Source organism: Chlamydotis macqueenii, chromosome 1, assembly GCF_036417535.1.
Source record: "Chlamydotis macqueenii isolate bChlMac1 chromosome 1, bChlMac1.mat, whole genome shotgun sequence".
NCBI lineage: Eukaryota > Metazoa > Chordata > Aves > Otidiformes > Otididae > Chlamydotis > Chlamydotis macqueenii.
The window spans coordinates 70549558-70574243 of NC_141556.1; the positions used below are offsets into that span (position 1 = coordinate 70549558).

Consider the following 24686-nt stretch of genomic DNA (forward strand, 5'->3'; position numbering starts at 1 on the left):
CTTCAGATCTGGACAAGCAATTTCTCCATTTAATATATCCACTGATCTGCTACCGTGTTTTCATTTTGTATTTCTGTTTAAAAAGTCAAAAAAACTATGTGTCCTAATTCATAAGCAGTGTGATAGTCCTGGATTTTTCAAGCATTTGTTAGTACAAACAGAATTAAAATACATTTAAGCTCAGCTGCAAACAGAGATTTTAGTAGACACTAACAACTTAGGTAGCAAAATAAATAACAATATTTTTTCTAGGCTAACTTTGATGTTTGGACAGGTGTCTGGATTTATTTGACGTGATGGTTACTAAAGTATTCACATCTGTGCATTAAAGCTGTCACCAACTTATAATACCTTTTGCTCCCTCCTGATTTGGATAAAAACAGAAACAAAATACCCACGTGCAGTTCTCAGAGTTATCTCCCTGGCTAATCACAGAAGTGAATAACCGGAATGACTTTTTTTCTCTCAACTCAAAATGCACAAGTGATTAACAGCCCCCTGTACTTTGATACAGTGCTGAAAGGAGGTCTCGCCTTCTGAAGAGAATACAAATATGTTCCTTTTTACAAGCAAAGATTAAAAAAAAAAAAGGGAATTAAAAAAAAGGAAGCTGAGAAGAAAGGGTGCTTTTAGTTTTATTTCTCCATGCTTCTTTTCATTGCAACTTAAATTTGCATAACCTGTTTTTCCTGAGAACAGGTGCCTGGAATATCAGTATACTGGTGTGTGTGTGTGTATATATATATATATATATATATATATATATAAAAATAATAAAATGTAAAAAATTATAAAATATATAAATATTTAAAAAAAATCCCAACCCCATTAAGGTTGAAAACTTATTCATAAGACTCTCTACTCAGTCCTACTTCTAGAGAAGCTGCTACAAGTCAGATTCTTCAGTGCTCTTCATTTTGCCTGTAATCCTGCCCTTTCATTCACATGGTTTCCAGCAGCCTCTCCCTCCTTAAATTATGAGAAGAACTGACAAACTGAAGGGCAGCAAAGCTTTACGAGCACTGAAGGAAAGAGTCCAACCTGGCCCCAGTTAGGAGCGCTGGCTCACAGGGAAGAGGCAGAGACTTCTTTCATTGCTTCTCATCCCCTATTCCTTCCTCTTCTACTTCAATATAAACCAACTCTGCTAAGCCAGAACATGACCAGGGCCTGCCATGAAGGATTTGTCTAAGCTCAATTAATTAAGTCAGTCTAATCACTAAATATCTCCCTTACCATTGGTATTCTCTTTTTACACCAGCTTGTAGCTTAAGATTCCAGCCAACGCTATGTCCTTGTGATATTTTATACATTGTGAGTTACGAACTATGTGGATTTGCATACATGCAAGCCACCTGAAAAACTCCGGCAGGCAGAAGTTGCTGATGGCAGAGCTGAGACCACTGATACCTTTGACAGAGCAGAATTTTTAAGGACTAAGCAGGAACAGATGGATGGTAGCACCAGCTTAAATGTACTATAATCACTCAGTTTTAGATTACTGTTAAATCAATGAATCTCTACAGAAATCTGTTCAGGATAACATTAAAAAAAAAAACCAACCAAAATTGTGTATTTACTGCGTATTGTGAAGTTGTAAAGTGTTCTATTTTAAAAAAAAAAAAAAAATCAGAAACCATAGTACAGTGAGATACTTCAGAATAAAAGTAAACAAATACAAATTACAGCTCCTTTATTAAAACAAGCACTTAACTAGTAGTGACAGAAGCTAGATAACTATAAAGACACACTAAGATGCTAAAATGGTTCCTGATTTGTTCTTGGTGAATATCTAAACATTGACACTTATTCTGGTGAATCCTAGTGCTTTGTGCATTTTGGTTGTAGGAATGCTTTCATAATCCTCAGATTTGAAACAAAAAGTGCTTGCCATGAGGAAGCAAAATATGGACTAGCATCCCTGCTGTATACTCACTCCAAAGCATCTTCAGCAGCATAAGAAAGAATTTTTTTTTTACAATGAGAGTGATGGAACACTGGAACAGGTTGCCCAGAGAGGTGGTGGATGCCTCATTCCTGGAAACATTCAAGGCCAGGTTGGATGGAACTCCTCGTTGGAGATGTCCCTGCTCCTTGCAGGGGGGTTGGACTAGATGACCATAGAAGGTCCCTTCCAGCCCTAACTATTCTATGATTCTACATTAATCTCTCTCAGACTCATAGCTGCTATTATCCAAAGCTTTCCTTTCTCAGTGCTTTGTGACTGAAAAACAAAAAATAAATAAAAAGAAATCAAATTGTTAAATCTAGCTTTTCTTGCTTTCAGTCCCTTTAATTACTTATCGAAAGGCATTCAAACTTCATGAGTTTGAAGCAAGCATTCCTCAATGCCAGACACCAGTGTAAAACCCATAACGCAAAGTATAGTAACAAGAACAACAACAACAAAAAAAAAATCAGCTTTCAGAAAGAGAAAGAAAAAAAAAAAGAGAGAGATAAAAGATTGTAGTTTCTCCACATGTTTAGGTGGAGAACTACAAATTACTACTTAGCTGCTTGAAAGAATCCACTTAGCTCACGTTCATAAAGTATCTTTGGAAGCTCAGTAAGAGCTTTAACAGTGAGCAGTAAATAAATACACGCAGTAAAATAAACCAAAGTTTTTGTTTATTTTCTTTCTAAAGCAAAATAATTTAAAATACTGCTATAAAAAGTAACTTTGTTTCAGTTAAGTCTGGTGAACTCTAAGTAGTATTCCTCCTTTGTACTAAAGGAAAATACACAATATTTTTAAAATAGAGAGGAGCTGGTGTCTTTTTCAGGAAAGGAGGAGAGGGGGAGGCTGGGTGCTGCACAGAAGGAAACTGAGGGATAGAATATATCCAAAAGTAGGACAGCCATCAATGTTGCATCTGAAGTAGTCATCCCTGCTCATCAAGCTGCTGTAGCCTATGCACACCCTGTATTCTGAACTCACGTTAAAAGGCACTCGGGCACAGGGGAGCTGCAACTGGGAATCCTTTAACACGACTCAATATGCACAGCGCATAGCTCTTACAGATTCAGGGCATTTTCAAAATACACAGAAAATTTTTGAAAAACATCAAGTAGGGTTGTTTGCAATTTAATAGATTTACTGATACGTTAAAATGCTAATACTCTTCTAAACTATTTAACACAAATATTGTAATAAAATATTAAAGTGTCAATATTAAACATACTGAGCTGTGCAAAATAAACTGAAAGTACTGACATTAGGGTAAGGTGACTAAGCACAGCTTTTTCCCAAAAGTTTCAGAGTACATTCAGGTCAATTTACAAATTTTAAGAAAAAAAAAATAAGGTTATAATAAGATACAGTAGGATTTAACCTGAAGTGGAAAGCATACTTTGTAGCTTTAAAACATTTCCTATTAATATCAACTTCACCACTTCTATTAAAACCTCAAACTTCAGTATCACTAGGTTTTTAAGTCACGATTCAGACTTTTAAAATGTTCTCCAAATGCCAACACAGGATCTCCTGAAGACACATCATCCTATAGCAATGCTTTTTGAAATGTCACGTCAACTATTTAAAAACAACACATCATGAAAAGCAGACTGTGAAATGATGGCTTTTTCAAGTATCTCCTGTCTAATTCGAACCAGGTTTTGAGTATAAGGAGTTTGAGCAAAAAGTCACTTAGGCTGAATCACAATGTTCATTTCTGGGGTTGGCTCAACATGAGAGGGGAAAAAAGTTGCAGTTCCTTCTGCAAGCACTGGGATTTCAAGCATTCTGTATTTAGCATCATTACTATCCACAAGGTTATTTCTTAGCAATTCGGTCAAACACAGATTACGTGGTCAACCCACTCCTTAATTAGATGACTAATTCTGAAGGTCAAATGCTAATATCCAACAGCACACTGACATCCAAAGGATTAGATGACTGCTTCTAGCAAAAGAACTGAGAAGCCAAACTGGTTAAAAGGCAGGATCTTGTGCTTTGGGGGGGGGGGGGGGGTGGAATTCACATCTAATGCAATTAAAAGGGCTAATGCCAAAACAGTGGAGTAATACTGCAGTTCAGTTCAGAGTGGCTCCACTAATTTTTCATGGGCTGATTCCAGATGGTGAGCGGTTCCCACCCTGCGTGCCACCTTCCCCTCCTAGGAAAAGTAGGGCAGGTACTTGGGAGCATCCTTCGGTCCCACCTCCATACAGCTCTTCTTTCTGAGCAAACAGCCCAGAACTCGGACCCAACCTGCTCCTCTCTTCATCCCTAGCAAGACCAAAGCTGGCTACGATATAGGTGCGGCCTGACATTTACATCTGTGAGTCACTGCCCTGTGACAACAACCACAGAGCACAAAGGGACTCTCAAAACCCCAGTCTCCAGACTGCCCCATCATACAGATACTGAACCTAATCTATCGCTTCTCAAAACTCGAGTATGATTTTCTCCCATCCTGTGGCTCTCTTCTTCGGCAATTTAGTTGCGTGAGAAGAAACGGTTGGTAGCTTTATCAAATTAACACCCAAGTTTCCTCCAGTGCAAACAGTAAAGCATACAGCACACAGAACAGTCCTCAAAGATCTGTTCAGCAGGAGAATTTAAAAAACATAACAAAATGAAAACCACCATGATTTTCAACTTCCTCATCACAAAAATGACTGCACCAAAGACAGCATGATCACATAGAGGTGACCCAGCCAAAACCCTGTCTCTCCAGTTCACAAGATTAGAGTACAAAATGTTTCCTACATTCTTGAAAGAGTTTCTGTTATTGGAATATAGCAAAATATAGCCTGAACAAGGTGTCGTAAGTTACCTTGGACTTAGGCCTTTCATATTGCTCAAAAATGTATCAGCAAGTAAAAAAAAAAAATAAAACAAAAACAAACAAACAAACAAACAAAAACACAAAAAGGAAAAGCTCACTGGAGAAACATAAGCAACAAACAGTAAATTAAGAACAAACATACCTGGATCCACTGAAATGTATTTTCTGCTCTATGACCAGAAGCCCCTTCCTTGCCTCTACAGGATGGGTAACTGCTCTCTTCCTACTTTTAAGTCCTTGATCTTCTTCCCAAATGACGTTCTTAAGAGCTGGGAACAGGCAACGTGCCAGCCTGAAACAATCAGCTGAGCCCCAGGCGGCAGCAGGTCACCTGAATCACCACCCACCCGTGTCCCTCATGGGAAGGTCTCAGGCACAAGAAGTAGCCTACCCCCAACTGGCTGCCCACCCGGTTGCCTTCAGCAGATTTAGGATGCCTGGGCAGGTACAAAACTCCCTGCGCCACCAGTGTTACACAGTTTAAAGTAAGAGTGTGAGAGAAAGTAGCTGGGTTTTTTTTTCCCTCAGCTCAAATTAAAAACGTCGATAGAGGCTGGCAAAGGGCGTTTTCTGAGTGCTGCTGTAGGGATGGGTGAAAGGCAGTTGAGACAAAAGTCAACAGGAACTTTAACTAAGCTGCCAAGAAATTCTTGATCTCAAAGTCATCTTTGTCACTGTCACGGACACAGCAAAATGAAAACCAACATGCAGTTCCCTAGGCATTATCCGCATTGTTCATAAATATTCACCAACATCCACTGAAACAGAAGGGAAGAGTGAAAAATACCTGGGGTCTTGGGTTGAGACATCAGACTCCATATCAAGCATATATCACCTGTGTCCTCATGCATCCCTCCTGTACTCCTTGTTCTGGGGAGAGGGTCAGTATTTGGGGTATATTTTTCCCCTTCCTTTTTCTACAGGAGAAGTTCTACCTCAGGCATTACCTCCCAACTCCTTACGTAGGACTTGCATTCTGCCGTGAGTGCAGTAACACCCACAGACACTGATGAGGGGAATGACAGCCGGACACAGAGAGTCACTGTAGGAACCCATAGGCACTGCACAAGGGACAGGCCCTGACCCGGACCCACGCTCATCCAAACCAACATTACGCTCCTTTCCAAAGCGTGCATTGTCTTACCTCCCTCCTTCCTCAGTCCCAGTAGGGCCATAGCACATAGCTCTAAATCACCTCTTAAAAACAATCCCGCTTTCCTCCTCCCAAATTCACGGTTATCTTCAGTATCTATTGACAGACTTAAGTCCTATTTAAAGATAACAGCTAAAACCAGTAACTGCGCTAAGTCAACGGGAAAACATTTGAATAATCTGTTAGGCTAACAGAAAAGCCCTCAGAGAAAAGGCCCTGCACATTCCTACTTCCCGCTTGGTACTACTGATACTTGATTTGCTCCGAGCTGAAACAGAAGCTGCTCCTGCAACAACAGTAAAGCATCACACATGCTGTGGGCACAGCTCAACAAAAGCGCAGGCATCATTTCAGGACTTCTCCTAGACCAGAGACAAAACTACAACTCATTGCCACCTTGGAGATGTCCCAGTCCCACTTGCATCCATCATCCCTAAAACAGGTTATCTTGCATAAAGAAAACAATGTCTCAAGAAAGATGTGTCTCATTCTCCCCCTTAACTGGATTCAATATTTTATCAAGAAAATAAAACAAAAGTAAACCTTGTAGTTTGGTGTCGGGAAAATAACTTCAAGTGAAGTCTAAGACAGTTGTGATAATCACACTTTTATCTTCTCAGAGGAATCACATTCTGAAGGTCTACAAAGTACAGATGATATTAATGCTTTAAATTCTCACAAAAAAATTTATTTAACAAAACAATTCACTGTTGATAAGCTACAAATGCTCAAAGGACCAACAGCTTAAGTTTTATCAATGTTGTACACCTCACACTGATTTTGTCACGTACTTTGACAAATGACAATCGAAATCACTAAAATCTCAAATAGTAAATAACACATTCTTTCATAGTTAATAATACATTCTTTCAAAGCTCCACCTCAGAAAAAAATATTTTAAGACACAGTCAGGCAGTACTAACACTCAAGATGCTGCTTTACCTCTTCCCTAAATGACAAATAACTTTGCGTATCGTCAAAGAGGTGTCATCTTCTTTACAAGTTAAGCATTGTATGAAGTTCCTCATTGACTTTTCCAAGGGCGTTAACCAAGAATTCTTTTACTTATTAAGTAAATGGTTGCCTTGTTTCTGTGCAACATCTATCCATTGCATTATCATTTTACAACGGTGAATACCTTTCTAAAAGGGAAGGAGAGACTCAAAGTATGGCTACTCACCGTAGTTTAACTGAAGGAATCATGCATTTAGTATCAACAAAACACTCATTCACTGTACATTTCAATGAAAAGAAGGTAGCTTTACAAGGTAAACATCCAGATAATTACTGCAGTCTTTTCAAAGCCCCTAGGACCAAGGTCAATTTTATTATGCTGTGATACCACAAACAATGAGGACTTTTAAAAGGTACACTTGCCTAATTATTGCCATTTTTTAAGCATGCAACTCGAAAGAATAAAGGAAAAAAAAAATCTAAATTAACAAAACCTAACAGAGAACAGCAAGAATTCCTAGTGACGTAAACACTACTTTTCCAGTTTGCTTTCAAAAATCTCCATGCATATATTCGGGAATGCTGTTGATAATTGTCGTAGTTCAGCCCCGATAGGGACCAGACTACGCAGTCTCTCTCTCACTCCCCCCACCCTCCAAGAGAATAGGGAGAGATAATATAAGAAAAACAGCTCAAGGTTTGAGATAAGGACAGGGAGAAAATCTTTAAAGTTACTGTTATGGGCAAAACAGACTCAACTTGGGGAAAACTATTCATTTATTACTACAAACAGCAGGATAATGAGACAGAGAACAAGAACAAGGTCCCTTCCAACCCTAACCATTCTATGATTCTATAACCTCCCCCCACCCCTCCCTCTTCCCGGGCTTAACATTATCTCTACCACCTTTCCTGCCCCGAGCGGCACAGGGGGGAAGAGGGAATGGGGGTTGCAGTCAGTTCATCATGTGATGTTTTACGCCGCTGCTTCATAGTCGGGGGAAGAACTCCTCACATTCCTCCCCTGCTCCATTGTGAGGTCCCACGCATACACCACAGTCCTTCATGAAATTGCTCTGGCGCAGGTCATCTCTTCCACAGAGTGCAGTCTCTCCAGAATGGCTGCCCCAGTGGGCCCTCCACGGGCCACAGCCGCCTTCAGGCATCCACCTTCCCCGGTGTGGGGTCCTCCACGGGCTCCAAGTGGATCTCTGCTGCTCCGTGGACCTCCATGGGCTGCAGGGGGACAACCTGCTCCACCATGGTCATCACCACAGACTGCAGGGGAATCTTGGCCAGGAGCCGCATTACTCCTCCCCCTCCTTCTGAACTGACCTTGGCATCTGCAGCTGTTTCTCTCACAAGAAAAGTTCTTCACAGATCTCTTCAACATCATCCATCTCATCTCCTCTCCACTTCTTGCAGCCAGGCCAGGCCAAGTCAGGCCCAGTCGGCCACCCAGCGGGAGGCCAGAGGGTGAGGCCTGCAAGGCCCATGAGGCCTGCACCTCCCCTCTGCACCTCTGCCCCCGCTCAGCTTCTTCACATCTTCTCTCTTTTTTTTTTTTTTTTCTGTTTTCCCTTTCTTAAATACATTATCACAGAGGCATTATCACGGAACATTCTGCTACCAATTGGCTCGGCCTTGGCCAGCAGCGGGTCCGCCCTAGGCCTGGCCAAGTCCACTGAACAAAGGGGAGCAACTTCTAGCAGTTTCCTACAGAAGCTACCACCTTAGGCCCCCCCTCACTAAACAAAACCACAACAATAATGAATACTTAACCCATAAAATCACTGACATGTATTATGCCAGAACGCCATAATATTTCATCTGCACCTATTCAATCCATACCAAACTCGTCAAAGGGGTTTTCTACAGAGATTTTCACGAGCATCAGGAGCAGTACATAATTTGACACCATTCCTACAGCTTCCTACATACACCACAAAGTTCGTCTCACGTTTTCTATCAATGGCACACGGTCATGCTCTGTTATTTCAACAGCAAACGTAGCACCTAACACTTGAGCACAGAGTAATTCAGAGCACCAAGTGACAGCCTGCACATATCTTGGAAGCAACAGAAAGTCAGACAGGCTGCACACATCCAAGGCTCTGCTTTGCCAGGTCACCCAGGTCTTAGGTACCAAGCCAGGAGACCAAAGTGCTGGTTAAAAACACTTGGGAAGGACTGAGCTAACTTGCGTAATTTTGAGCAAAAGCCTAAAGCAGAGAGCAGCTGTTCAAACCAAAGCTGATGGGTCACAACAGCAATAAGCTTCAGGAACTCCTCCCACTTACAAATCACCTATGGAAGCAAACCTAATCTCTAAAATAAGTTACAAACAGCACCTGAAAGGTTTTACTGGTTCAATAACGAGAGTTTCTTTGCCAGCAAAGAATGGAAATAAGCCCAGTGAAGAGACAGGAAAGTGATTCCCCCCCCCCCCCACATACACAGATGGAGCTCTGAGAAGCACAGAAAGGAGGAACTAACTGAGGGGAGGAAGCAGGGAAAGGGAACTGTGGCTTACAGCTCCTTGACTAATTATACTTTCCATATTTATAATGAATTTTAAAAGCATGTTTAACTGAAAATGTTTAATTGATGGGGAGGGGAAATACATCTTTATAAGTAAAGATGAGCAGTGTCATTCTAAACACCTTCAATGACAGCACAAAGAAAGATTTTTCTTTTTTTTTTTCAACTAATACAATTCATTAAGCAATGAACTACTTTAAAATGAGACAGTGCTTTTTTAAGTGCTCACATGGTAGAGAGGGTATATTTTTTCCACTTAGTTTTCTTTTTAAGAAGTCAAGTAACAACAGTAAGTAGAAAGATTTACGGTCTGAATTTCTTTAGGCCTCCTCCAAATAAGAATAAGAAGAATGAGAAATAATTTAGCACCTGTAGAAGAAGTATTCTGGGGTTTTTTTTTCCTTTCTTTTTTTTTTTAAGTATAGACAAAAGATTAGTAAGAACTACAGAAAAAACTAATTTACACAAGAAGTAAAAATCAACAGCTTTATGTAAATGAGAAAAGCAATGGGACAAGAAAAAATAAGCCCATCTTTGCAATACACAACCACAATGAGTCACTTGTTTGATCCTTTTGCTTTAATATTTTGCATCTGTTAGCAGCCAGTGCTCCACGGTTGACCGCAACATAAAGCGGGTGATCTTTGTGACCTTCACTACGAATTTCAGAAAGAGAGAGTCCCTTCCTCACCTCGCAGAGGGATTGGCATGAGAACTAAAGTAAGAGTTACACCCTTCCTCTTTAAAAACTGAAACCTTGAACTGGCACTTGCAGTTCCTTGCTATAAAACTATACAGGTGTATCAATGTCTTTCCAGTATCCTGAACTTTATTCTTCCTCTTTACAGAGGGGATTTGCATTTCCTTATTTGCTCTACAGACCATGGTTTTATGTACTTCACCTCTATTACAGGAATTATTAGTTGTCACCAGCTGCACCTCCCTCTAAAAAGGCAGGTGCCAAAGCTCACAGGTTCCTGAAGCTCTTGGGGGTGCATATAACCCTACTCAACACAATTTGATAGGAACAGATCAAGACGGTATAAGCTGTCAGCTGAATCAGATCCCTATCTATCAGCAATTAAGCCTCCCAAGCACCCTCCTGTTTGCCTGAAACACTCTCCAGCCCAGAAGACAAAACATAGATGCAGCCCCGTGTTACAAAAGGCACATGTTGGATGAGCTATGGTATATTAGCAAGGGCTCTTAAGGCGCAGAAAGGACACTGACAAGGATGAAATAGGATGGATATTAGGAGCCTGGTAACAAAACACGACGCCTTGCCACATACCCAGCTTCAAACAGAGCAGCTTCTGCCACAGAAGCCGGTATTGCAGGTTTGCCTTGACCTAACCATAGAGCAACTGAGGAGTGAGATGTAAATTCTGCCAGTAGGAAAGTGGCTCATCTTTGAAACCGCGGAGTATCCTTCAACCACCCGTGCCCTCTCTTACTGCCTAGTACATGCGCTTGAGTGAGCAACTGCAAGAAGGAGACCAGTAGCAAGCAGCACAATGCCAATGACAACAACCATGCATTCCTCTCCTTAAAAGAAAACAGCAGGTAATTCCTAAGGCAGCTACCTAGTTACTTAACATATATGAGAAAGAAGATGGTAGGTATAAAGCAAATGGACACTGTTTTTGCCTCTCTTTAAAAAAAAGTATACAGCCCATCACACGCACAAACAGCTACAGCTCAATATTTAGGTGGCTGTTGAGGATTTCGGTGAAGTGGCAAGCTGCAGTGGCTTTTTTGCACACCCAAGAGTCATGCCACCAAAAAAGGGAATTTCATATGGCCCAGTGAAATTTCACATGGTACAACTTTATCACAGTAGTGTTTAAGTGTAACCTTTAGCTCACTGCTACTACACGACAGATGCTATTTGGTTACACATGATAATACTATAAGGTTCTTTTAGGAAATACGGTCTGTGAACAAACAGCACAGAGCAGTCTTTTACTTTTCCCTCTAAATACATCTTCCGAAATGCAGTAGATAATGGTAAGAAATTGTGCATGGCTTACAGTGGGCTATATTCCACCTCACCTACTGAAAGGAATTCCAAAAAAAAGTTAACTCTCCAATTTATAACGAAGGCTGCATTAAGAAGAAATCTTGTTGGTAAAGACATTGGCAACAACATACTACAGTAAATATTTTCATAGTTTTACATTTTGTATACAGGAATAGATCTTTCATATAGAATTTCTTTATAAATAAATAAAATGGAATAAATTTCCATCTCCAAATGAGAGCAGAGAGTATTTCAGCTTCTGCTACAATAGCTACAATATAAACTGAGGAACTGGAATGATGCTGATATACAATTGCCTAAGAAAATTACTACTTAAAAACTGGGTTGCTAGCAAATTCAAAATGTTTTGCTGTCTATCACATCCTTATTGGCTCAACTGTTACAGTTTTAGACCTTCACTAAGAATGGCAGCGAGTAACAGAAGCTACAAAACCCTTCAGCCAGCACTGTCTGTTCCTTACCCTGTTTTCAACTCTGCATTTCCAGGAACAAGATATCTGTGCACGCCTGATAAAAATTAAACCAGAAACTAGAATGTTACTTGCAACTACCTATGAAAATAGAAATCACAAAAAACTTAAAATTTTACACAGGACTAATCATACTGCTTACACTATGAATTTATCTCAGTGACATAAACACTAAACCTGTATTCAGTCATGGATATTCACAAAATATATTATTTGCATAGTTTCAGGTGAGAAACTAAAGATACAGACTACCTAAACACCAACCAGCTTTTCTGCTTAGAGCGTACCACGGTGCCTAAAAGCTGATTTTTTAAAACGGTTGTAAAAGCCAAAGGAAAGGAACCTGGTTTTAAAAATGCATCATTTTATCCTTAACGATCAGTTCAGTCTAGACAGGGTATTGAGAATTTCATTCATAACTCTCTTAGACATTGATGCTTGCCTCTTCAAATATCCACGCAGCAGTGGGCTTGGCATACCCTGCCTGCTCATACTGATCTTGGAAAAGGATGGTGCAGCCAAGCAGGCTGATGCTGCACACAGAGACCCCCCGAGCTTCTTCACAAAGATGTCACACCGCCCAACTCCTCCAGATGTGGGAAGCTCATCCCTTTCAGTGTGCTCTCCATGTTCATCTCCATTTCTCTATGTGGGAAGGGAAAGAAGAGTTTTCCTTTTTCCCCTCCTGCCAAATCCCTCTGTTCAGTCCAGGCTGGATGGGGCTCTGAGCAACCTGATCTGGTTGAAGATGTCCCTGCTCCTTGCAGGCAGGTTGGACTAGATGACCTTTGAAGGTCCCTTCCAACCCTAACCATTCTATGATTGTATCATATAACTTGTGAAGTCTGAAATGCTGAAATCGGCAGCCAGCAGTTTTCAGAGGTCTGAGTGCTCCCAGCAAGCAGTGACACATTTGTCCATGGGTTTGCAGAACAAGGCTTTTCACATGCTCACTGGTGTGCAGCTTTTACTGCTTGTTACGTTAAATGGTGAAGGACCAAATACTTAGTCTGTGTCTGCAGTCTGCAGCTAATTTATAGATAATGGCATGTTTATAATTCAAAGTCACAAGCAGGCATTCAAATGAGTGCCAGATCTTAATAATTATATTTTAATTGTATTAAGTCTTTTAAAGGAAGATAACAAGATGCTGTCAGCAATTAAGCAATGGCATTCCCTTGCTAAGTTCCCTGATTAAACACATGCATAAAAAAATGCACTCAAAAGAAAAAAGAGCATGTACTGACTCCTTCTGCCAACCATATTTTCTTAACACAAGCCAACATCAATCAATCTCTTCACTCAATGCACAATTCTCACCATCTCCATGTGCAACGCGTTAATGAGTCTCTACTAAAAAAAAAAAATATATATATATATATCTGTATTTATCAGGTACACAGCAACAACAGGCTCTGGTACACACAGTATATGTTCTATATGTTAAAGAAAAGCAGAAAAGCTAAGAGGTTCTTCTCTTACGATATGATAATAGCCACGTCATTTCAAAGACACTTGTCAAAACCAGAACAACACTGTACTAGCTTCAACTGACATAAAAAACAAGCTCCCAAAGCCAGTCCAGGTGTTTTGTTTTGGTGTATTTTTTTTCCTCTCTTCTCTACGCTTCAGCCAGCACTGAATTGAGTGTTAATTAAAGTCCTGACCTGGCACTTGCATTAGGAATGCAGCAGCAGTGCAGCTGCACTGTTGAGCAGCAATGCTTGCAGACTGCGATGGTAAAATAGAAGTGGAGAAACTTATAGCGGAGAAATATGGGTGGACTTCACCCACTGCATGAGGTCCGCTGCTGTGGGCAATGCTAGCTGCTGAGACAACATTTATCTGACCACCAACAAAGGGTACTCTTTGCAGCTGGAGACCATGACTGAGCCTAAAAATAAAATATGGCCCTCCTACTACAAAATATGAGTTTTGCCGTGGCAAAGGAGGCTGTGCCACTGTTCTGCTCCTCCAAGAAAGGTTTTATTTCCTGAAGTGAAATGATATAATCAAAATACCATACTTAGGTAAACATGCAGTACTCTGGTGAATAAGTTTCTGGTGGTGAGAGATGCTTTTCCACAGAGCTATACGCACACCCCAGCACAAGCCCAACCCTCCTGCAAAAGTCTTGGTGAGGAACAAACTGGGGAAAAGGAAAACATAATAAGTTACCTGTGAATAAGACCAATGGACTGCACGCCAAGAATCAGCTGGTTTCCATATCCAGTATGTAATTTACTAAGAATATTACTAAGGACTGAAGATTTTACACAAAATCATGAGAACAATTAACACAGTCAGTAAATAACCATTTGTTGCTCTCAAATGCTGCCTTAAATGCTGCTTTCAAAACAGCCTCAGCAGATACATTTCGTCCTTCTATAGTTACAAATTTAAATATGAAATGATGCATGTGTACTGGGTCAAAAAAAAAAAAAAACAAAAACAAAAAAAGGAGTGTTATCTCCACTTGCTGATTTGAATAAGCCATGTCTTCTCCTCTTCAGCTCATCCTCTGAAGAACATTAATCTGCCCCAACACTACAACCGAAAAACATGAAGAGCTGGTGATGAGGTTCATCAAAAGCTCAGGATTAAAAACCAAGCAGCAATCATCACATATGGTTTCTAGAGAGCTTACGACAGGTCATCTCCTAATTTCAGCCTCCATTTGAACACCTGTCTGCATGTCAGTGCAAAAGTACTGCTTGTACCCGCTTTGCTCACCTCTCAGCAGGCTAAGTCACAGCTCTACAGATAAAACTGGAAAGGTATCCCAGAGCCCATCCAAGCACACTTCGTTTAGATTTATTTTTTTGCTTTTTGGCAATCAGCACCCAGATACTGCTCTGGTGTAATCAGGTCTCCTGACAATGTGAAACTCTCACTTTGAAGAGCCCACTGACAGATGGGCTCCATTTAAAGCATGACTATGAGCAGCTGCTGCCGATCACCGGCTTGTTAAGTGAACTCATTCATCACAAAATATTTCAAAAGACTGAACTGAAATGGAACAAATGAATTTGAAAAAGTACAGGAGGTGTGGCATTAGCCCTTGGAGAATGTGTCAGCTGTAAAAAGCACAGCTATGGTCCTGCTATTAATTTATTCCTGTAGATGCTGGCTCCGCTCTATTAGCGGCATTCTCCAGATTCTCAAAAATCCAGGAGGGGAGCTTGAATAAGGTATTAGAAGACATAATTAAAAACTCCTTACCAAAGGTGATTTTAACTGAGCCACTAAAGAGAGCTGACAGTATGTTTAAATTGTGCTGGGGAAAGCTCCAAGATTACAAGCTTCAAAAAACTGCTGGAGGGAGAGGAGGTTGTTTCTCCAACTGCTCTAACTCAGCAAGAAGTCCCATCAGTTGTGCAAGCGAGCCATGTGCTCTGCCTTTGCCACCTTCACTTTAAATACTGCAAGAGGCCTTACTGCTTTTAAAAAGTTTTCATCTTCCTCTCTGATCCTTCATTTCGGCTGTAGTCAAGAAGAAGACAATCTTCAATAAGTAGCCTCACAAATGAAAACACTGACTATGATCTATGATGACCTCTGAAGAGATACGGAGCTGACACAGAACTGACCAACTCATCCTTTTTTTTTCTTTTTTAATTCAGGAATTATGCAGCAAAAGTAGACATTTTAATGTCACTGTATTTGTCATGGGCACTGGGTCATCTCTGAATAACTCAGTTTTTCCCAGAGTACTTCTAAGAAGAAGTTAGGCACGGGGCAGCTTCACAGACATTGGTAACAAGAGCAATACGCAGGGAAGAAAATTCTCTGTGAGTTGCCTCAGGTGGTAATTCATTCTAGCCAGCTTTATTGGGTTTTCTAGCTGGGTGAAAACACACAGGTCAGAAAAGTGGGACTGTATTTTGCTGAAAAACATATCTGACTGGTATCTCGCTTGTTGCTCTCTCCTTCTCAGCCCAGGAGCAAAACTAGAACTTGAAAACAAGTAAAGTTTCCAAGAACTGAAAGCAATTATGTACCTAGAAGTGATGTTTATACCATCTTCAGACAACTCTACCCTCAAACTATACTTATACCAGTGTGACTTCATGAATAAAGCACATAAGTCTCATGTAAAATATTCATATATATGCTTCAATTTTCACACTTTTGTACAAATATGCAGTTGTTACATCAGATTTTCATAACAAGATAAAAACATACTAATTTATTTTGAGCAGCAGTAAATGTAATGATATTTTGTTGTAATATTTATTGAAAAATGGAGGGTAAAAAGAAACAATACTAACCCACAGACGATTCCCAGGTTTTTTCCTCTCTCTTTATAGAAAATGTGATCTTTGCAGGGGTGGGGGGGAAGCCCTCTCAGACAATAGCATTTCCCTCTTTTCTTCTAAACTCAGTCTATTTCCCTACCTGCTATCCTTCCTCAAGCTCAGGTAATGAGACAAGTCTTGGTGTCATAAGCTTGTGCAAACAAGGCATATCAGCTACTCTTCAACTCCCCTTCCATGCAATGAAAAAAAGCCATTGCTTTGCCACCACCCAGTCTCCTGCTAGCTGGTATGGAAGCAATGTGAGGAAGTGATGAGTGGATTAACATCATCATGTCAATAACTTGCTCTAAGACAACAGATTTGCTATTTAACTTATTTTGGGGAGCAGCCGACCATTGCCAGGATATACACGCTAATGTGGGTGTGGACAGCTGTATGTGCGGCAGCATTGTTTTATACGCCAGGACCAAGGCACACATGCGCACACCCTTGCTCACACACCCTCTGCAAAGGTTATTCATCACCACAGCAACCTCTCAAAACAAAGGTGGGAGCCAATTCAAACAGCCGTGTTCCTCTGATGAGTGAGGACGAAGGGTGCTCTCTGCTTGCACCTTTCAGGGGGCTTGTTTGCTAGGGTTTGTTTTTATGTCATTGATCTCATTTCCAAATGTAACTTCCAGCAGCCCAGCATGCACGCCCAGAGCAGAGAACGGCTGTACTTAAGCATTAAACAAAAAAAAAATTCTTCTATAGCCCTGGTTAAAAGGACAGAGAGTAACTGGCTGATGCACAATTCCTTCTTGCCACGTGGCTGAGCAAATGCCTCTATCGTATGTACTCACCATCACCCCACCTTCCCCATACCCTCCTCTACGAACTAGAAATAGCTGCTGTAAAATACACATCCCACCTAGAATGAAGAAAAATCCCAACCTGTTTAAGCACCATTTCTTCCCTCCTCTCCGCTCACCACTCCTTCTCTTCACATCCTCTTTCACTCCACAGGAGCTTAATGATTTTGGATACATTAAGAAAATCTGACCGAGATAGTAAAATAATTGTGAACTCAGCACAAAAAAAAACCAGAGCGTCTCTTCTCTCCCCGAATCTGGAAAGAACAAACCCCAACCCTTCTCTGAGGCACCTGAGGAAAGAGATTATGACCATTTCTAAGTCTTTTCAACTACAAGCCAGGAGGAAAAAAAACACTGTAGTGACAAGCTGTCAACACCGGGCGAGCAATATGGTTCTCATTCGTGACACTGATCCTTCACCTGCAGAGCAGGGCACGTGGGCACCAGCAGCCACACCACATGCAATGACGATACTCAAAATGCCCAGATTTCTCTACTTCTCCAAAAGCAAATCCCCCATCCAAGCAGCCAGGTCTTGATGTAAGAATGCCCTCCCTATCTTCAGGATTTAAAAGATAGAGTAAACATATGTTTTGAAATACAGGATTAAAAAAAAACCCAGTGGTTCCTAGGAATTTGGGTTTTTAAATGAAAAACACAGGTGATGGGAGCAGGTAACACAAAGTCTCAAAGGCCAAGTCTCATTTACTGTCGTCCAGAAATAAGTTAAATTTTGCTGTAGTGAAACCATTAGAAATACCCATCTAGCTTCAGTGATTCCATAGATCTAAATGAAATGTATGCTAACAAAAGAGTAGTTTGATTTGTATCAACTGCTTAAGCTAACGTTTTTTCTTACATTTCAAAATAATCATTGATAGCTGACCATTAACCCTTTGCAGTCTTGTGATGGTTTGCAATTTCTGTCAGTGTGTTTCAACATCCCAGGAACATAAAGAAACATCTAGGGCAGGAGGTTCATTTACCCAATTATTAAATCTTTGTATCAGTCAATCACTTTGGTGTAATATTGCTCTAGCACCAAAGGATGCATATAACTAAGAAGAACTAGAAATGCAAAAAATATATAAAAGGACCAACTAAAAAAGCATGAGAAAATTCAGGTTACAGATAAAGATTCAAACCACAGTTCCAAAAGAGCACACTGCATTTCCAGGTAGCAAAAAGCAATAGAGTGGGACTGAAAGCAAAGTGCAAAATGCTGTCTAACCCCAAGTGCAGGACGCTCTTCACATACAGTGCACTTGAATCTTTACAGTCTGTTATTACAGTGCTCTCAGAAATAAAAAAAAAAAAAAAAAACAAACGACCCTGCATTTGAGCTCACAAACATTTCTTAAGTGCAGCCATAGGCAAACTGATCAAATCGGATGTATTCATAGCACAAGGTGATTTACGCCATGGTGTAATCACTGCTTGACGTGTTAAGCAGGCGTTGGCTAACTCAACCTTTATTTGGGCAGTGAATTTTCAGCGTACCTTCCTGATGATCTTGGGTTTTGAAAGAAGTCTCTCCACATGGATATGCTTTCCCACCCACGTTACAGAAGAGCAAAGGTTTTTGCCCTCTCCTCCATGCTGGCATTCAAGCTTGTGAGTCAGACTGGGATCACTGATATGACAGACAGCAACTAGTCTTAAATTTGGGATCTGCCTGACCAAGACACAGATGTGCTTGCACTGTAAGACAATAATTTTATCTACATGAAATTATTAGGCTTCTAGGAAATCTGTGGTCTCTAACTTCTAATAATTGAAAATACTTACTGGTGAAAAAAGTGCACCTACCCAAGCGATAACAATTTTAAATAAAAAAAACAGCACTTCAATTACTACCTTGCTTTCTCTATTTCTATGCTCCCAGAAAATCAATTGCAACAATTTTAAAGTCTTTCTCCTTCAAAGCTGCTGGAGTTAGCACTAAAGTTGTTATATTATTTAAGTGCTGGGGTTCAGAGTTTTCCAGCAGCATAGAGGAACTGCATCTACCTTCAGCAGTTCCCAAGATAGCAGCTGTTATGCTTGAACTGAAGCAGGAAGAGCACCAGTAATGAGAATGAGGGGAACTTAAGGACAGGTAACTCACAAAAATACAACAGATACTTGACAATAGCACCAAATTTGTTTTTCCAAGCTTTCCATTAATTAAAACCTACTTGGTTTAGCAGACTACTGAACCTTGAAATAACGCACTTGAGTTCCTTGTTCTGCCTTTGCCTCCTCCAGCATAAAGCCAGAATTACCCTCATAATTTTTTCAGGCCAGAGTAATTTGCCAACTCCACTGCTAATCAAGTTAGCACGTACAGCTTAGTACAGCACTGACCTCCAGGTTTTTGTCCAAATATTCTAACGAGCACTCTTAACAACACGGTAAATACCTGAAAGAGCCAAACAAGAGCCCAAGACATGCACTGCCCTTCCTGCACCCATCCTTACAGCAGAGGATCCTTCTATCTTCTCAAGAAGATAAATTCAAGCAGTTCTGCTTAAAGCATCAATCTTCAAATCTGATTTTCATAGGAAGACTCAGTATCTGATGCTGAGCTGTATTGTGCAATGCTTTAATGGGACTTTATCCATGTACAGAGGGGCTACTTCCCTTGAGTTTCACAGAGGTGTTTAAATGATTAGCAATAGCTAAGGGCACATATGGGTTTCTTTAATAGCAAACGTGTGCTTTGCAGACTAGGCTGCATATCTCATCAATAATTCCTTGGTGCAACACTCCTGGAAAGACACCAGTCAGCCCAGCATGACAGGGTCTTAAATAAAGCAGGGTGTTACAAGGCGCAAGGCAGCAATCCACACATTTGCCATGAAAGAATCACAGCATTTCAGCTGCTGGAAGAAGCAGATTGCCATTGTTTTATCAAGGAAAATCACAGATGGGAGAAACTGACTGGAAACCACCTTCCTCTCAAAAAAAAAAAAAAAAAAAAAAATTGCTAGCTATTGCTATTATATTTTGCAGAGGGGGTACATCTAGTATTGAACTGAAGACAGGATCACACTTTGGAGGTCAAAACAAGCCTACTTGTTTCTTTACAAAGCATCTTCAAAAGGAAGCTGTAGATGAAGCTTGTCTGTGTACAGCCACACAGATTTAAACAGAAAAAAAAAAACAAAAACCCAACATAACCCATGCACTTACATAAAAGGCTTTAGGGAGTTTCATTTTCTATTCAGCTGGAAAGGGAGTGAACGAACACACGCACGCACACACATTTTTAATCACCCTCATGCTGACAGCAGCCAGTCACTACTTCTGTTATCAGAGCCCCACAGCTTGTATTTCCAGGCTACGAAGCGCTAAGGCAGAGGATATAAAACCTCCTCTGATTAAAAAGGCACAGTGATACTATCTAGTACAACACACCAACGGCTACAGATTTGAAGTTTGGCCTGACCAGGATGTTACTCAATCAGTGGAGGGAGAGGAAAAAAATAATCCACAAACATACAAACAAATAGTAAGGATTTCCTAAGATTAGCTGGTAACCTGGATCACTCACATTTTCTCTAAGCTCGTCAGTCACCCTCTGGGAAAAACAAGCAAGGCAAGGCAAGTCTTCGCGTCCAGGAACTTACAGTTTGCAACAAGGTGCCAGTTGTTAAAGAGACAGAGAGAGAGAGAAGCTGCGCTTACGTGCAACTCACCAGCGAGCACTTGTGCAAATGTCACGTGCCAGAGGGATTAAAACTTCAGCCCGGGTTGATGCTGTCCCTGCCACTGCTTGACTCAGCTCAAGTGGCTGGCATCTCTCCAGAGTCACTCAGAAGGCGGCTGCCCAACCGGACAAATCACTGGAAAAAATAAGAAACAGGTTCAACTATGCAATTCCACTGCACATTATACAGTCCTGCTCTGACTTCTTAAACTGTGATTTCCCTTACTGTATGAGAGGGAGAGGTCTCTGATTAGAGTTCATCCACTACTTTCAGACATGAACTTTCTAAACACCAGCACCACCAAAAAGAACTCCTCCGTACAATTAACGGGAACCTCATAATCAGGATAGCTGGACAACTTCCACCCAAAACCCCTGCTTTCAAGCACAATTTGGGGCTGGATCCCTCCTCAAGGGTGGGGTGAGTTTACAAAGACACAGATCTGAGAGGCTCAGCAGAGCTGAGAAGGCTGCAAACCCAAAGTGAACAAGAGCCTAAGACATTTGTAAACACATTTTGTAAAAGCTTGGGCAAGCACAAGGATGGAGGCACTGGCGAGAGTGGAGCCTGTTCCTCACATCGCATCCCTGTCCCTGTCGGGAAGCAACTGCTGCCCATGCAGCCCCTGGGCTCCCAGCACCCAGCTGTGGCTGTGGGGCAGCAGCCCAGGGTTGCACTCACGAGGCACCAGCAGCCACATGGCCCAAATGGGAGAGAGATGGGACAAAACCTACTTGTATTGAGAGAAGCCAGGGACAGCTCAAAAAACTCCCACAAACTGGTGGGGCTGGAGTCCATGGGGCACTTGGGGAAGGAGGATGCAGGAAAGAAAGAATAAGGTGAAACCCAAGACGAGAGGCAGAGGAAGGAGACAGCAAATGTTGTTTTATTTTGGGTTTTTTTAAGGTGAATGTTCTGGTTTTGTTAGTGAGGGGGGGCCTAAGGTGGTAGCTTCTGTAGGAAACTGCTAGAAGTCGCTCCCCTTTGTTCAGTGGACTCGGCCGGGCCTAGGGCGGACCTGCTGCTGGCCAAGGCCGAGCCAATTGGTAGCAGAATGTCCCGTGATAACGCCTCTGTGATAACGTATTTAAGTAGGGGAAAACAGGAGGAGGAGGAGAAGATGTGAAGCAGCTGAGCAGGGGGCAGAGAGGGGGAGGCGCGAGCCTCATGGGCCTTGCAGGCCTCACCCTCTGGCCTCCCGCCGGGCAGCCGACTGGGCCCAACTCGGCCCGGCCCGGCTGCAAGAAGTGGAGAGGAGATGAGAAGTGAATAAGATGTAAAAAGGATCCTGAGAGGCGTCTGCCAGCCTGTTGTGAGGAACGGCTGCAGGCGCCAAGGTCAGTTCAGAAGGAGGGGGAGGAGTAATATGGCTCCTGGCCAAGATTCCTCTGCAACTCGTGGTGAAGACCATGGTGGAGCGGGTTGTCCCCCTGCAGCCCATGGAGGTCCACGGAGGGGCAGAGATCCACCTGCAGCTCGTGGAGGACCCCACGCCAGAGCAGGTGGAGGCCTGAAGGAGGCTGTGGCCCGTGGAGGGCCCACTGGGGCAGCTGTTCTAGAGGGACTGCACCCCGTGGAAGAGATGACCCACGCCAGAGCAGTTTCACGGAGGACTGTGGCCCGTGGGAGGGACCCCACACTGGAGCAGAGGAGGAATGCGAGGAGTTCTTCCCCTGACGATGATACAGCGGCGTAAAACAACGCGTGATGAACTGACCGCGACCCCCATTCCCTTTTCCCCCCCCGTGCCGCTCGGGAGGGGAAGGTAGTAGAGATAATGTTAAGCCCGGGAAGAGGGAGGGGTGGGGGGAGGTTATCTTGTTCCCTGTCTCATTCTCCTGCTAATTTTAGAAAATAAATGAATAGTTTTCCCCAAGTCGAGTCTGTTTTGCCCGTGACGGTAACTTTAAGGATTTCTCCCCGTCCTTATCTCAAACCTTGAGCCGTTTTTCTTATATCATCTCCCCCTGTTTTCTCGGAGGGTGGGGGGAGCGGGAGAGAGACTGCGTAGTCTGGTCCTGATCAGGGCTGAACTACGACAGTGAAAATTATGGTATCCTCCCATTTTCTGCTCAGATTTTTGCCACCTCTCCATTTTGAATCTGACATTCAAGAGTCCAAACTTAGTCATTTTCTATTTCATTTCTTTAGTCATACTCAACATTTTGTTCTAACCTGGTTGTGTACAGAAGTCTCTTCCAGCTTCATGGCTGCACCATCCCAGGCGCAGACCAGTCCTTCAAATTTTGCCAAACCTGCTCTGTTTACGTTTGAATTTTCTTACTAGTTACTCTCTTTGGGACGTGGTTTTGACATTATCCCAACTCTGTAACTCCCCTTTCTCTTACAGGGCAAATCCTGCAGTGATGTTTTCCTTTTTAAGAGAAATCCAATTAAAAATAATTTGAAAGTACAGATCGATTCGATACAGCAACAGAATTAGGGAGAAGCACTAACGAGTCAATCCAGTACCAGGGCAAACAGCAATAGGTCAATTCAGATTGACTGAATTCCGTACTGCGTTCAGGAGTTGCATATTAATATACCAAGTAGTATATTGAGCTAGTTTGTGTACTGAACCTTATCAAGCTGCTTATTAATATGACCAGAATATAGTGGTGGTTTATCACTTAATTTTGTCAAAAACAGAAAATTCTAATATTTTAAGGGGAGCTAGGGAATCAATGGTTTGCTGATCAGGAAACCCAAGTAGAAGAAAGGACGACACAGAAAACATTAAGGTAGCACAGGCAGCCTTCCATCCATACCTCGTTTCCCAGCCATGAGCCTCAGCCTTTCCCAGCTGACTGGCCTTGGGCAAGACCCTCTACCCCTCCATGCCCATTTTCTCCCTTGCAAAACATGGATAAAGGTGACAGTCATCTTAATAAAATATAAGTGCAAGTGATGAGGAGCACTCTAAGAGCCAGGTACGCCTATTAGCACCTCCAATGCTTACCAAAACCTGGGGTCAGCTGAGAGGGTTGCCACTGATTTCAGAGGAATCAAGGTCAAATGTTGAAAAAGCAACAGACCAAAAAGCCTCAGGAGGAATCGCTGCGAGACCTTTGTGTGTAGGTCTCTATCCCTCAAATGGCAAGGGGGGAGACGTGGCCACCCAAGGATATGCCAAAGAGGAAAAAGGGACACTTTCAAAACTTACCTCCAAATCAAACAGGATCCCCTATAAAGCTCTGAGACAGGGGAATAGGCCTGGCTGCATGTGTACATACATATACATACATATATTTGTATACGTATGCATGTAAAAAAAAAGAACAGACTACACCTCTTCACTTTTCCAATAGCAACTTGTGATCTTAGTAGCTTCTTACACAGAATTTAATCTCAGTAGTATGTTAGAACTGAAGAATTCTGCTAAGAAAAGAACGTACCAAACACTAGCACATTCATTGTTTCCAAGCTCCTTATCTCCAAAATTTGTGACAGGTTTTGGGATTCTCATCTGAAAGCCAATGTAAAACAGAAAAAGGAAAAAAAAAAAAAAAAAACCCCCTATTTCACTGGTGAGTCTCAGAGCTTCTCCTTGCTAATGTGATTTTACTGTTTGCAGCCCTGGACATGAACACAGTTAATGAATAATGACTGTGCAAACAAAATATCAGATAATGATAGGAGCAGGAGGGAAGGTGAAATAATAGTATGGGTGGCTTGGATTGGATTTGGCATCAATTAGAAAAACTGATGCCCTTTTAATTATAGGAAAAAGGCTTTGCTAGAAAGATAAGAGGCACGACAATCAAAACACTTCAGTCTCTGGATTTAAACATATGGAAATGGAAAGCTTGCAGGGTTGGGGTTTTTTAGTGTGTTTTATTTTTATAATAAAAAATTTAGCTCTATCAAAAATTACACCAGAATGTGTGTATAAACCTTCAGCTCACTTCAAAGCTGTTACAATAGAGCTT

General features: G+C 41.7%; 1 protein-coding gene across 5 annotated transcripts in view; it reads right to left on the reverse strand.

The window, feature by feature from the left end:
• Window positions 1-24686, reverse strand: part of EPS8 (EGFR pathway substrate 8, signaling adaptor) — a 141252-nt gene that overhangs the window by 83502 nt on the left and 33064 nt on the right. For 4 of the 5 annotated variants that reach the window (XM_086756055.1, XM_086756061.1, XM_086756074.1 and 1 more), the window contains exon 2: window positions 20746-20892. The gene's annotated coding sequence lies outside the window, so the exon portion shown is untranslated. Of the gene's footprint in view, window positions 1-20600; window positions 20625-20745; window positions 20893-24686 lie in introns of those variants that run through there. The other variant, XM_086756067.1, reaches the window with a different exon arrangement.